The 14,349-nt window shown below is 29.0% G+C and overlaps 2 long non-coding RNA genes across 2 annotated transcripts; one reads left to right on the top strand and one right to left on the bottom strand.

The window, feature by feature from the left end:
- The first annotated feature begins 9,935 nt into the window (after positions 1–9,935).
- On the top strand, positions 9,936–12,013 carry LOC120084244 (uncharacterized). The gene is made up of 7 exons (XR_016531550.1): positions 9,936–10,287; positions 10,354–10,487; positions 10,593–10,820; positions 10,905–10,962; positions 11,329–11,367; positions 11,477–11,535; positions 11,720–12,013. It is a non-coding gene; the product is annotated as an uncharacterized LOC120084244 (long non-coding RNA).
- A 1,398-nt stretch (positions 12,014–13,411) lies between these two features.
- LOC150034653 (uncharacterized) lies at positions 13,412–14,012 on the bottom strand. Its single transcript, XR_016531552.1, has 2 exons — positions 13,880–14,012; positions 13,412–13,780 (listed from the first exon to the last, which is right to left on the bottom strand). It is a non-coding gene; the product is annotated as an uncharacterized LOC150034653 (long non-coding RNA).
- Positions 14,013–14,349: the final 337 nt, after the last annotated feature.

The raw sequence follows: 14,349 nt of genomic DNA, 5'->3' as shown, positions 1-14,349 counted from the left end.
TTGCACACTTGTGACCGTCGGAGCTGATAGATTAGAATTTTCAAAATTAGTCAAGGCGGCAATGCAGGTAGAAGTCAGTCTAGCCAAGGAAATCGAGTTAGAACCCAAATATTGGAGAGAAGAAAGTCAGAAGGTTACACTAGGAGTTTTGAATAAGGAAATATCTAAGACCAGTTTCGAAAAACAAAAGATGGAAGTATAACCTTACAGAATGAGGTACACACTCAATATCTTGGGAAATCCATCGCGAGTATAAATCGGAAGTCATGGTGCTTCGAATGTAAGGGGTATCACTTAGGGAGATGCTATAGAGGTACTGATGTGTGCTACAACTGCGGAGCCCGGTCACTATAAGTGAAACTACCCTCGGTCTAGACCAGAGGATACGGGGAAAGCGAAGACTTCGGAAGCCTGAAATGCATATTTATCTTTCTAAAGTTAAATTTTTTAGTTGCATTTCTATTATCCTATACCAACTGTGTTATTGTATATATGTGTGTGTGTGTGTTTCATAATATGGTGAATGAAGTATTTTAACGATTTATATTTGTTTGTTGAATATTCACTAACTAACAAATGGGAACAAAGGATTTGTCATCCTGAGTGATTTGTAAACTTCTACCTATGAGGGCAGTCCTTTGATCTACATAGGTGAGAGTGTCAGATTCGCCAACTCAATATGCCTACCATTTTGGGGATTCGTCCGAGTGGGGAGCTGGGAACATAGATACACAAGAAAGAATTCACTCTTTCCCATTGTTAAGGTAAGTAGATAAATTTCTCCTTTAAGGGCTAATTCTAGGTCTTGAACAATGAGATGTCTCACCCTCTAACTGGCCAGCGAGGGGTCTAATTATAGTGGGATTATGACTAATTGCTCAACAAAAGGATTGGTGGTACTTAAAAAGTTAAATGCAACTACAGGAGTAAAATGGTAATTTTTACCCAATTGTACTTACGAGCAATTTATGAAGGGTCAATGCATTATTGATTGGTTATATCCAATGGACATAGAAATATATCTATGGTGCGAAGAGTGTAGCTATTTTGGTCTTTACTGGAGTGATCGACTGTTAATGAAGGTTGATTAATTTAATTAAAGAGTTTAATTAATTAATCTAGTATCATTAGATCTTCTAACTACAGGTATATAAAGTCCTCTTGCTAGCTCAATAAGGATTAACAAGAATCAAATAATTTTTGTTTAATTTGAATTGTTCAAATTAATTAAAGGGAATTAGTTGTATAAGATATAATTATTATAATGTATTTGAATACATTATAATATAAAGTTTAAGGAGAAAAATAAATATTTGAATATGATTAAAATATTAATTATATGAATAAGATTCATATAAATACTATGGGTTAAAATTAATATGAATATGATTCATATTAATACTATAGGTTATATGAGAGAATATAAACTATAGGTTTTATTATATGTGATGTAATATAAAGTATAGGTTATGTATTATATATGATACAATATATAGTTCATTTTAATTATATTATGTTTAATCTATACTATATTAAAAGGAGTAATAAGGGGAGAATTTTTCTCTTCCCTTTTGGCCCTTGTAATTTTTTACAATTTCCATTTTGTCTCTATTATATCTCTTCGATTACAACTTTCCTCGTAGACACCTCATGAATCAAACCTTTTCATTGAAGCACTCTTCTGCAAAGAGGTTCCATCCCTTCTAAACTAACCACCCGAACCTTTTTTTCTTTATGTATTTGTAGGATTTTATTTTTGTCAGTTGTTCACGAGTGACAATTCCAAATAAAAAATTAAAGTTGAATTTCAAAATGATAATTTTAGGTTTTTTTCTCTCTCTTTTATTTTTGTCAAATTTCTTTTTGGAGAAAATATTAATGGTAGTGGAATTTTTATTTTGGTTAATTGGATGAATTTTCATAACTTACGATTTGTAAGTGTTGAGAGACAACAATCTACGACATTTAGAATATTTTAGAAAGTGTTGGAGTAACGAATTATTTATTGTTGTTTTGTTTGTTTTGTGTTTTTGTTTAACAATTTTTATTTAATTATATTTCTTGAGGAATAATTTTAATTTTCTTTTGATTCTTTGTAGAAAGGCAAAAAAATGAATATATTTGTAAAGGATTTTCTGGCAATCTCTAGGCATTACGACAATAAGGTATCTGCGTTGATTTGTTAAGATTCATATTTACTTTTTTTAATACTATATATAAACTAGGCTATAAGGGGATGATTTTTATATATACTTATTTTCCCCTTTTATTTTTAATGAATTCCTATTTACCCTTCGTGGATAAAATGTGAGTCTTTTGAATTTTCAATTTAAAAGACAATAAGTGTGATCTTTCGAATTTTAATTCACAAAATATATTTATATACTTCAAAATTAAAGTTTTATGTAGAATATGTGAAATTGGTGTTGGCACGATGCAACTCTTCGAGTGTATGTGTTTAATGAGGGCAAATGATACCAATAGGATGTGATTATTCAGAGATGATAGTTACACATTGAACATGTGCTTCTTTTCATGTAAGCGTGAATTTCATATCGTGAAATGCATATATGAAAGAAAAAAAAATTAAAGTGTTTGATTATGTTCTTAAATTAAAAAAAAAAAAAAAAAAAAAAAAAAAAAAAAAAAAAAAAAAAAAAAAAGACTCACATACCTGAAATGTAGGGAAATTTTTTTTTTTAGAAAAAATCTTTTAAAGAGACAAGTATGAAAGTAAATCAAGTAAATTTAGATATAAAAAAAGTTCAGAAGCTTAAATTATACACATGTGCATAGATTAGTTTAGAATCTTAAATTTTTACTTAAAAATTATAATAAAGATTTCAATTAAGGAAACTGAGATTACAGAACTCCAAAAGAAATTATTAGTTTTCAAATTAAACTTTTTACATGTATTATATTGATTTTTTAAAATTAAAATATAATCTTAATTTTTAAAATTAATATGAAACTTTTTCATAAAGTTTATGGAGATTAAAACAAACTTCAAATAATATTTAGTTATGACAAAATGATCTTTAGACAAAAACTAAACATGTTTTAGCTACTTTAAATTAAAACTACAAGATTCTTCTAAAAAAATTTAAAAATCTTGTCTAAAAAAATTTAAAAATACAAGATTTTAAAGGATTATAGAGGATAATATTTGTGTTACTATTTAATTTTTATTTTTTTTTCATAAAACCCTCTTTTGTCACTCTCTTCAAGTAGTTACTAACAAACAAGATTGTTTGGTACAGTACAACATACAATGATTTGTTTATGACAATACGAAAATAAAAATTTTTACATTTACGAACTCTTAAACATTTAGGGTAATTAAGACAAAAATATAATCATTCATTTAATACACGCTGAAATATAACTATATTTTAAAAGTTTTTTAATAAAAACTACAAAATTTCATGTACATATGTACGTGTTTCTTGACTAATATAATTAAATGAGGAGTTAGTCTACATAATGTGAGGGGAGTTATTTGATAACTTCCGCTCACTCTCTCAAATTGAGGAAGACAACAGATTTGGTGATCAATTCATCATGTGCGTTAGTTTTTGAGAAACCCTCTTTGCACTCCATCTTCTTTCCCAAATCAATTCTCTTAAGAAATTTCATCCCCTTCACCAAAACTAATAAGCAAGCTCACAAATTCATGTTGGATTCTCACCTTGAGAATAGTAAGGTAGCCCTTGGGTTGGTGTCCAAGTTTTGCCTGTCTGTGATCTTATTGAAGAGGAATTCATGAAGATTAGTTGTTCTTCGAGGATAAGAGTACTCCTACCCTGTTTCCTCTCTGATAATTTCTAGAAAGCATGATTAGGATTGAATGTTTTTTGTTGTGTAATTCTTTGTTTTAATATTTTTCAAAACGAAATTCTAAGACACGAGGCGATCAATTGCTCAATTGCTTCTACTTCAGGAATTCCATTCCCTTCAATAAATATATATTCAACCCGAGACCTAACCCATTCGACAAAAAAATATAAAAATTTTAACCCACCCAACCTAAGAATAAAACTAACCTAATCTAACTCTCACAATTTGGATTGAGTGGTCCAAACTTATTAGATTATCTGAACACCCTTATTTGGTATTGATATCCATCTTTTTTAACTTTTGAGTTTAAAAAGGAAATTTCAATCCTCTAAACTTGCAAAATGATTTAAAATTATGTCTAACTTAACTTTAACCTAATGAAGTGATTAAATACCGTACTCGACTAGCATTCACAGGGTGACATGCCATTTCTTTAGTTACATAGCACATGATTTGGACATATAAGGCTAAATTAGAATTTTGATATATCATACAAAGGGTAATATTTGGGATGCATCAATCTTTATGCATATGAATATCTTCTCTCATCACTCACCAAAAAATAATTAAAATATTTTTAAAAAATAATCAAATCTTACCACATGACAAATTATGATTGGATAATTTGGTGGAATGCACAAACATAATTGATTGCCCAAAATGAACTTTACTATTTTTTTTTAATAAAAAATCAAATTGAGACTAAATCTAAACAAAAATAAATATATCAAAATTTTAAAAACTATAGAGATTATATTAAAATTTTTCCCAGATCTTAGAAACTAAGACCTGCTTAGTGCTGGATTGATTTTCTTTTTATGTTTTTAAAAATAAAAGATAAAAAGAAAATTGTTGGAATTTTCATTTGGTTGGCTTTATATTTTTTTCTAAGGCTTTGGTTTCTACAGATGTCTCATAAAAAGTCTTAATATTGGTCTTAGACATCAGAGTATCTTTCCTGCAAAATATGTTTTCCTAATCTTGAAATATTTGACGAATCGAGTTAGTCTGATAGTTTTCTTTATTGAGGTACGATCTATCTTCTCCCATTTGGGAGTTGTTTTCTTTTCTGGATTCGTTAATAAAGGTATATTATGTTGATTTTCAAAGTAAATCGTTTCACATTAAGCCACATTGTATTATTTAGAGGAAGACGATCGGTAGCCAAAGTTGTTCTATAGTGTGTGCTTGCTCGTTGTTCTTTATTCTGTCGTGCATGATTTTTGCTTGTTGGAAATGTTCTATTCAGAAGCTTTTCACAGGCTTTGGGGGAGCATGAGTCACTATTGCCGGATAAGAGATTCTCAGTTTTAGGGGAAGCCTAAGACTCAGCGTCAATGAAGGGATTTCACTGAATTGGGAAAGATATCATCATGGGAGAAGTCTCATTCGTCATCATTAGAAGTTGTGGTGATCAATACTAATATTAACCAGCTTAGGGGGAACCCAAGTGTACTTGAGAGGGAGTCTTACATCTAGCAGGAGCCTAAGTGATCGGTAAGTTAAGCTCTACGTGAGTTACTATAGTTATCGAGAGTTATAGATAAGTACTATATTGTAAATTACTTAACTCTTTAATATTAGTGGATTATCTTTCCTGGGCTCATTGCCCCCCAAACGTAGGCGGTTTATCAAAATTGAGTTATCAACTTTTGTGTCTTTACTTGTTTACTTGTTGTTATTATTTTTGATGTTATAATGATTGTCAATGTTTTCCGTTTATCGTTTAACATTCATATTTGGAATGATGAGTCATCTTTGAACTTTTTCAAAAATAATGAAAATATGTTTTATACACTTCAAAAACTATTTTCAAAATCAATTTTAAATTGGTCTATTTAATTATTAAAAAAAAAAACCAATAAGATGTAGTTTCCATTATAGTTTTAAAGAAAATTTGGAAAAACACAAGACACAATCTTTAAAAAAAAACAAAGAGGTTTTCATCAAATCTTAATTCATGAAAATATCAATAAAATTCCGATTTCGATGGAAATTTCTAGAAAAATTATAATAAAAAAATAAAAATCCAAAAAATAAATTTAAATTAGTAAATAAATATTTTATGAATATCAAACAAGTTAACATGTCTATTATTTACATTATATTTATACTAGTGATATTTTGTTATTTAATATTATGTTTTGTGGATTTTTTAACGATATAGTGGAAATATCTATTCACCCATCATGTCCATATCGAACTCATAAAAACGTGAAAATGTCGACAAAATTATCGACATGTCGGTGAAAATTTAAAACGATGGAACTTTATGATTATTTTAGTTTTGATAAAAAATAATTACATGAATTATTGCATGGACTACTTTTAACATTCATTTTCTCATATATAAAGCTGGAAGAACTTCCAAAAGCCTCAAACCCACATCCAAAAATGGATAAGAGATAGGGACAACTCCATATCAATGGAGATAGTCATCCTTAACTTATATACTCATGATCCTTTTCTTATCTAATCAATGTGGTACTTTGGTCGCATTCCTAACAATAAGTATCAAAGTTCCAAGTTCTATTGGAAGAGCACACCCTTCACTTCAATCTCATCTCTTTCTCCCTTTGTTTTTTTCTTCTTCTTACTTTTACTTGAGTTGTTTAGATGCACCAAAAATATCACCAACTTTCCTCCTAACAATGTTCAAAAAATCTAATGATCCAAAAAACCCGATCAACCTAAACCAATTTGTATGATTTGAGTTGGTTTATCAACTCTTTTCGATTGGGTTGGATTCAAACAAATGAGCATTTTATGGGTTCAGTTGGTTTATGAGTTCATCTTAAATTACCCAAATCAACCTTACCCAATCCGAACTTATTATTAATTTAAAAAAAAAAACTTTTTTTTTTATCTATGATACAATTATATATACATATATTTATTTCAGTTTTACTTTATTGGACAATTTGTTCTCAAACAACTCCTAAAAATAACATTTTGACCTTTTGGAAAGAAAAATATTATAATACAAATTGAAATTGAATTGTTAATCTTAATGCGATATACAAAAATAATCAAATAATGTTTTTTTTCATATTAACATTTTACTTATTTTTAGAAAAAAAATATTAAATAAATAACCCGAGTAACCTGAACAAACCCAATCCGAAATTTTTATGGTTGGATTGGAATGAGCTCATTATTTAATGAGGTTTGTTTGTGTTGAAGAAACTTGCAACACGAAAAATTGGGTTGAGTTTAAAAGGTACTTCAACCCAACTCAATTTAACCCACGAACACTCCTATCTCCTTCTTTCATGTTTTTGAATGAGGCCTAAATGTTTTCACATTCTGTGATAGAAATTTAAAAAAAAAAAAAAAAAAAACAACTTTTTATATATTTTTAATACATCTAGATCCTGAATTTGAAATTTTATTTCAATGTAGATTTTCTTTTTTAGAAATTTTAAATGTAGAAGTATAGTAAAGAAGATAAAAACTTTGATAAACATAGAATTTACAAACTCAATTTATTTTTGTTAAATTAAAATATGATATAATACACTATAAATTATATCACATTAACATTAATAAGGAAAGGTAGATGAATCTAATACAAAATAGTACAAGTATACACAATGTCGTAATAATAATAGTGACAAAAGGGCAAACTCAAAAAATAAGCAGAACTAGAAAGATACACAGATTGGTGACCGACTAGTTTGGTACATACCTACGTTTGGGGGACAATGTACTCGTTACAAAAAATCTTCACTAATAAAGAGTTAAGCGATTATAATGAAGTACTTATCTGTTAGATATCTTCTACAATAACCCTCATACAGCCTACTTCTCTGTGTTTGACTTAGGCTCCCCAAAGCTTGAAGACCCTCTCTTATTTCTCCTCTAAGCATGACCGATGATAGATACTGGTCAACTAACTCTAATTGAAATTAAAAAACAATTTGGTAGCAAAAATTTTAAAAAAAATGAGCTGAAAAATCTAGTGATAAGATTAATATTAAAATAACTTTAGTAAAACTTTTTTCAAACTAAAGTAAAATTCAACCTCATAGCAAAAATCAAAAAAACATTCAAGTTTAATAAAACATAAGAAAATCAACCGAAATAATTCTTGATAATCTTCCATATGTGCATGTACGATTACATTTACACCACTAAAATATATTCTGGTGGTGTGTATTTAATAAACATAATCATAATATTTATATCTCAAAAATACATTAATGAAGTTTATCGAAAAATCACCATATCATTTACACAACAAAAGCATATCCATGAGATGTATCGGATATGGTGAATTAAAAACCGCTTGTAGCATAAATCTCATAGTTTTATCATACTAAAAACATGCTTGATCATTATTTTAGAACCATTTTAAAATTAAAAAATACATATATTTGACATTCTTAAACATATAACTTCAACATAATCACAAACTACGCGAAATTCCACAATATTTAGCTAAATAATTAAACATCTCATAAAACAAATCACTCAGAAAATTATTATCGATCACCCTTTAAATAATAAGCTATCCCAAAACCTCATCCTTTTCTAAGGTTTCTTCTTCTTCTTTTTTCCCAATTATTTGAACATCAATCTGCATAAACAAAACACAGCCAACCTCCATTATAAATTAAAACACATAAATTGTTCCATTTCTCTTAGTCTCTACTTTTGTTAGCCTTTAATCTCTTTACAAAATAACTTTTGTTGCTTAGGAAGAAAACCCACCAAATCCAACTCCTCTGAATTTCATGATCCTTCTAATTGTTCTTTGCTTAAACTTGAAATACTTACTAATTAGGCTACGTTTTTTATCTCTAATTAAAATTGGTATAATTGCAATGAGATTTCATAAATGGATGAATTGTAATTGATATCAATCACAAACGTAATTAGATCCCTTTTGATTACATTTACTTACCAATTTTGCAAAGATAATTTAAGTACGGTTATGGTTATTTACTTTACATTGTCTTCTTATCATTATTTTTGCCTCTATCGTTTTGGGATTAATCGATAAAGATAAAGGTAAAGGTTACAGTAATCGTGATAGATTCATAATTCTTCTATTATAACAATAACAGTATCGGTAGTAACACAAATAGTGGATCTCACGGAATTTTCAAACACAAATTAGATTGAACACCATTGCATGTTTTGATTACAGATTTGAAGGTGAATCACATAGTTCATTAAAATTACGAAATACGGATAAATAACAACAAATGTAATCAAATGAGATCCAACTCTATGAACTACATCTCATTTGACATAAATGAGACATAAATTCAATATTTGATATATGGATGTGAGTGGCCCATGAGCATTCCACCTTCAAATTTTGTTTCAAGCTTCAAGTCTCATCTTATCTACTTCCTTTTTCCACAATTTTTTTCCATCCCCTTAATCACCCTTTTCTCTCTACCCACGGTTCCTCAAGGAAAAAGAACATAGTAATTAACCCCTTTCTTTTTAAAATTCTTCAACACCTCTTAATTCTATCACTTGCCACTTGCTATACTCCCAATTACCCAACACATATATACAAACAAGTGCCTCATTTTAATTTTTCCCTTTTTTTCCTTTCTTTTCAATTTTCAATTATTTATTTATTTTAATTTTTTATACATTTAAATCATTTAAGAAGACCAATATGCCCTTTTATCAATCTTTATGAATAAAAAAACTCTCTATCTTTTCCATTCACTATTACAAAATTTACATTACTTGACACTTGTAGTTTTTAATTACTTGATGTTTCATTGAAAAAAAAATGTCAAGTAATGACCTTTTAGAAAAGAAAATGTCAAGTAAAAAGGTTAAAAAAACAGAGATTGACGGAATGTTTAAGATATTTTCACGCGAACAGTTACTTGATATGTTTTTCGTGTCAAGTAATATAAGGTCTTACTTGACACGTTTTCGTATCAAGTATAAGAAGCTCTTACTTGACATATTTTTTATGTCAAATAAAATATAAAAAATAATATTTTTTTAATCTTTATTTTTTGTTTTCCTTCCTCCCTCATTTTCATTTCCCTCTTAAATTTGATTTCCCACCTACCAAAGTTATCAAATAAAATATAAAAAATAATTAACTTATTATTTTAAATAAGTAAAAAATAATTATCAAATTAGAAAATTCCCCTTCTTCTCCCTCTCACGCCGCAACCACCCCCCTCCCCACGATAACTCTCTCTCCCTCCTCTACTTTCATCACCTTCTCGTAACCCAGCCCACTGCGACTAATTTACACCACTTCCAGTTCCTCTGGCCATCGCTCAGTGTTCGTCATCACTGCGCCGCACCTCCAACGAACGACCGACCGCGAGGATCGTCAGTTCGACTTTTGTGTGCACCCGTCGTTGTTGATCTCTCCATCTCTATCCAATCTTTCTCTTTCAGACTAGTCATGTGGTTCTGTCTTACTGCCACCCAATCTCAGACCTATCGTCAGTGTTTTAGGTAAGTTTTTGGTGTCTTGTATGGGTTTTTTTGGCAAATCTTAAATACCCACTGGATCCGCGCCAGATGCCCACCGATCAGCCACCGTACAGCGCCCACCGGTTAGTCCTCCATCGGATCAGTGCCAATCGCCCAGCCCAGCCTCGCACCAAATCTGGTCAGTCCTCGCGCCAGATTCGATCAATCCTCTACCAGATCCGGTCAGTCCTCCACCGAATTCGTCGTACAGTTGTGCTGCCCTTGTCAAGTAAGAGCTTCTTATAGTTTTATGAGTATTCTTGTTCCTCTTTTGTTTTTCTTTTCAGGCAAGTTGGTCGAGGCTCAAGTGAAGCGCCGATTTGAGCAAACACTTTGGACAAGTGTTTTGGATGTATTAGAATGATTTTGTGATTTGGGTTATAATGTAGCATCTTCTGTAATGATTTGCTTGTTTGAATGTATGATGATGAGATTGCTTTTGAAGTATTGGAAAGAGTTGAGTTGCTGTCAATAGGTTTGAGACCGATCTTGACAAGGTTTTGGTAAGTTTGGAGGTTAGTATTAATAGTCATTTGTTACCCATTGAAGTATTGGTCTAATAATATAGTTATTCTCACTTTTGGATGTTCAATTTATAGATTTCAAGGGATTGGAGCCACTATCCAGAAAGTTAACGATGTTTGGACATTTTGATAGGTATTAAGTCTTTGAAACTCCTTTGAAATTGTTACATAGTTGCCGAAATTTGCATTTTGTAATCATTATTATTGAACTTTTCATAGGTTGGATTACTTTGTTGTAGTTTCGAAGTGGCATTCGAATCAAGCTACAATTTGGGTAATCTATTTGAAGTTAATCCGTTATTTTGGTAAATGAAAATTTGAAGAATTGGGGTTCTAATATTCTATAGTTTTGAATGAAATTTTGTAGATAAGATTGGATTACTTTGTTGTAGTTTTGAATGAAGTTTGTAGATAAAATTGGATTACTTTGTTGTAGTTTTGAATGAAATTTGTAGATAAGATTGGGCTTCTAATATTCACTATTTTTTATTGCTTGTAGATAAGATAAGTTGTGAAAGTTGTGAAAGTTGCGCAAAAGGTATCTGCATTCTTGTATTTTAAATTTTAGCATATGCTTGATTTGTTGATAATATTCTTCCTCTTTATTATATTTTCTCAAATCTCTCCTATCTTCCTTTGTTTTGTAGTGAAAGGTAATTGTTCCACCGAGGCTAGATATGGTTAAAAGAGAATGAATAAAATCTTAGTAAGTTCCTAACTTTAAGTTGTAGATATTTTTTAAGTCTCGATTATGATATTTTTCTATTGAATAAAGTAAGCCAATCATGTACATTTTTCTTTTTGTGCGTAACTTTTTGTCATTGTTGTATCTTAACACTTATTTCTATATTTTGAAATTTGATGTAATCGTCATTTATTCTATTTTGTAGGTTGACTTGTTTAAACATGGCTTGCTTGGCTCTTAGTTCTCAATCTTTAAACTTCAAAGCTCAATGTATAGATTAAATAATGTAATTTGTTTAGAGGTTACTTATTAAACAATTTGTCACTTTTGTGTTTGTTGAAAGTTGAGTTTTATATACAAAAGCAATAGTTGAGATTTTATTTTGTGCATGTACAAGTGAAAGAGAAATATTGTTGTAATTTGTGAGGAGTGTTCTATGAAAGGTCATAGTTGAAAATATGGAATTTTTAGTGAATATATTGAGTTGATAGATTTTAAATATATAATGTTTATTTAGTTGATGTAATTGTATTGTTGGAATACAAGGTAGACAATGAAAATATCGATTGGGACATTTAATTTGAAAAAAAAAAAAGACATATACTTGACACAAACAACGTCAAGAGTTATTATATATGATACGTATCAATGTCAAGAATCAATAAACTTGACATACCACCAATGTCAAGTGTATTATCTTTCTTGATACGAAAATTGTATTAAGAAACATTTATTTTGATGTTTTTTCGAAGTCAAGTTATTACACTATACTTGACAATCGAATACTCGACGCTTTTATAAGCGTCAGATATACCATTTACTTGATATTGAAAAAACATCAAATAATCCAAGTAGTGTTTATTTATTATCCATTTTTCTCTCTTTTTTTAATAACTAGAAAAGGATAGTTGAGTCCTCTAGAGAGTTCTTCAAAACTCTCACACAACTTTTTTCGTACAACATAGAGGCTAACCCTAAAAGAAATCTAACACCTAAATAAATATGATCAGCATGCAGATAACTTTAGAAAAGGAGAAAAACTCCATTGATAAACAAGAAAAGATATTTCTAGACAAGACAATAATGCTCTTGACAAACCATGGACAAACATGAAATTTCGCATGTAAAAAAAAAAAAAAAAAATCAACCAACTTAACCATGAAATCTAATTTATAAAGAAATAACTAAACACATATGGAAATAAACATGAAATACAATCTCATTTTCATTGAATTACTCATTTTCAAATTATTGTTTTCATATCACTATCCAACACACTCTAATTGAAAGACCCACTTTTTTTATGTTATTTTTCAGAGGTAGGAATTGCCCACCTTATCAGAAATGATGAGCAACTCAATTATATAACATATCCGCTGAGAGGAGTTTGTATCTCTCCAAATTGATGATTCACAATTATTGAAATGTTGATGTTGGCAGTGATATTTCCATTTCAAAGATATAGAGATAAAATATCAATTGTATATTCTTTTAATTTTGAAAATTTAGATTGGTTTTTTAAATGTATTCTTAAAATATAGATAAAAAAAAAAAATCAATAAACCGAAGTAGTGTTTAGAAACTTAATTCTTAAAAATAAATAATAAAAAATCTAAAACGAGAATAAAATTTATTTGAAGACAAGATAAGTCTCCCATTTTCCTTCTTCCTTGTCTCCTTCTTATCCTTTTTCCTTTTAAACAAAAGTCTCCACTCTCATGTTAATCACCTTCCAATAATTTTGATGCAGACTTCCCTCCCATCTAAAATAAACTAAATAAGGTTTATCTAGAATATGTCAGATAAATAATAGAGAAACAATGAGATTCCTATCTATTAAATTTTTTAAAAAAATAAAAAATTTGATGAAAATGAAAAATGGTCAAAGAAACAGAGCTAAAAACTTTAAAGTTAAAGTTACAATTGATATATACTTATTACAAGAAAATAGAAAGCTGTTACTATTTGTTGAAACAATAAATAATCTGAAAAAGTTGTTTTTTAGATTATCTATTTTATAACCTCCTTACAAACATATCTATGTATATACAACAAATTTGGATGGAAAAATAAATACGACATAAGAAATCTGAAAAAATCTGAAATATCTTAAAAAATCTCTTGAATAAAAGAAGAAATTCATACTTTTGACAATGGATGTAGGTCTATTAGACCGAACCACTATAATCTTTGTGTGGGTCTTCTTCTTCTCTCTCCATCTCATAAATTGCATGCTCATTTTCTTCAAAAAGAATTCTTCTTCGATCTACTTGAAATGACCAAGAATAAGAGAGAGAAGTTAGAGAGCTTTAGAACCTTAAGTGAGAGAATGAAATTGACAGAATGAGGAGATAAGGTTGATTACCTGAAATTTTTACTCAATTTGTTTTTCTCTGCTACGTGGTTGAAGGTGAATCATATATGAAAATTTCTTATTTTTGTTTCTGGGACAGATAAAGTGGTACTCTTCTTATTGGACTTTTGTAAAGAAAGAAAATCCTATTAAAGAAGCCCCATTTGTTTTAACAACTAGTATAAGAGCTAGTTCTTCAAGAAAGCTCCAAGAAGTGTTCAAATTCAATTTAAAGTTTGGATAATTATATTCGACACAATTACATACTTAATTTTATCAAAACTAAGCGTAATTGGAGAGTTTAAAATTTTTAAATATTGATTCCATGAATACGTATTCATGTTTGAATTAGGTGTCTTATTAATTTAATATTTGATATTAAATTATTGTTTAATTAATTATTTATTTAAATAAATCAATTTTAATTTATAAAATTCAATTTTAAATATTGAATTTTTGTTTTATCTAATTTAATTTTAAAG

This window comes from Benincasa hispida, chromosome 8, assembly GCF_027475165.1.
Source record: "Benincasa hispida cultivar pf3 chromosome 8, pf3_genome.v1.1, whole genome shotgun sequence".
Lineage (NCBI taxonomy): Eukaryota > Viridiplantae > Streptophyta > Magnoliopsida > Cucurbitales > Cucurbitaceae > Benincasa > Benincasa hispida.
The sequence above is the reverse complement of the archived record's forward strand: the minus strand, read 5'-3'. Positions and strand labels throughout refer to the sequence as shown.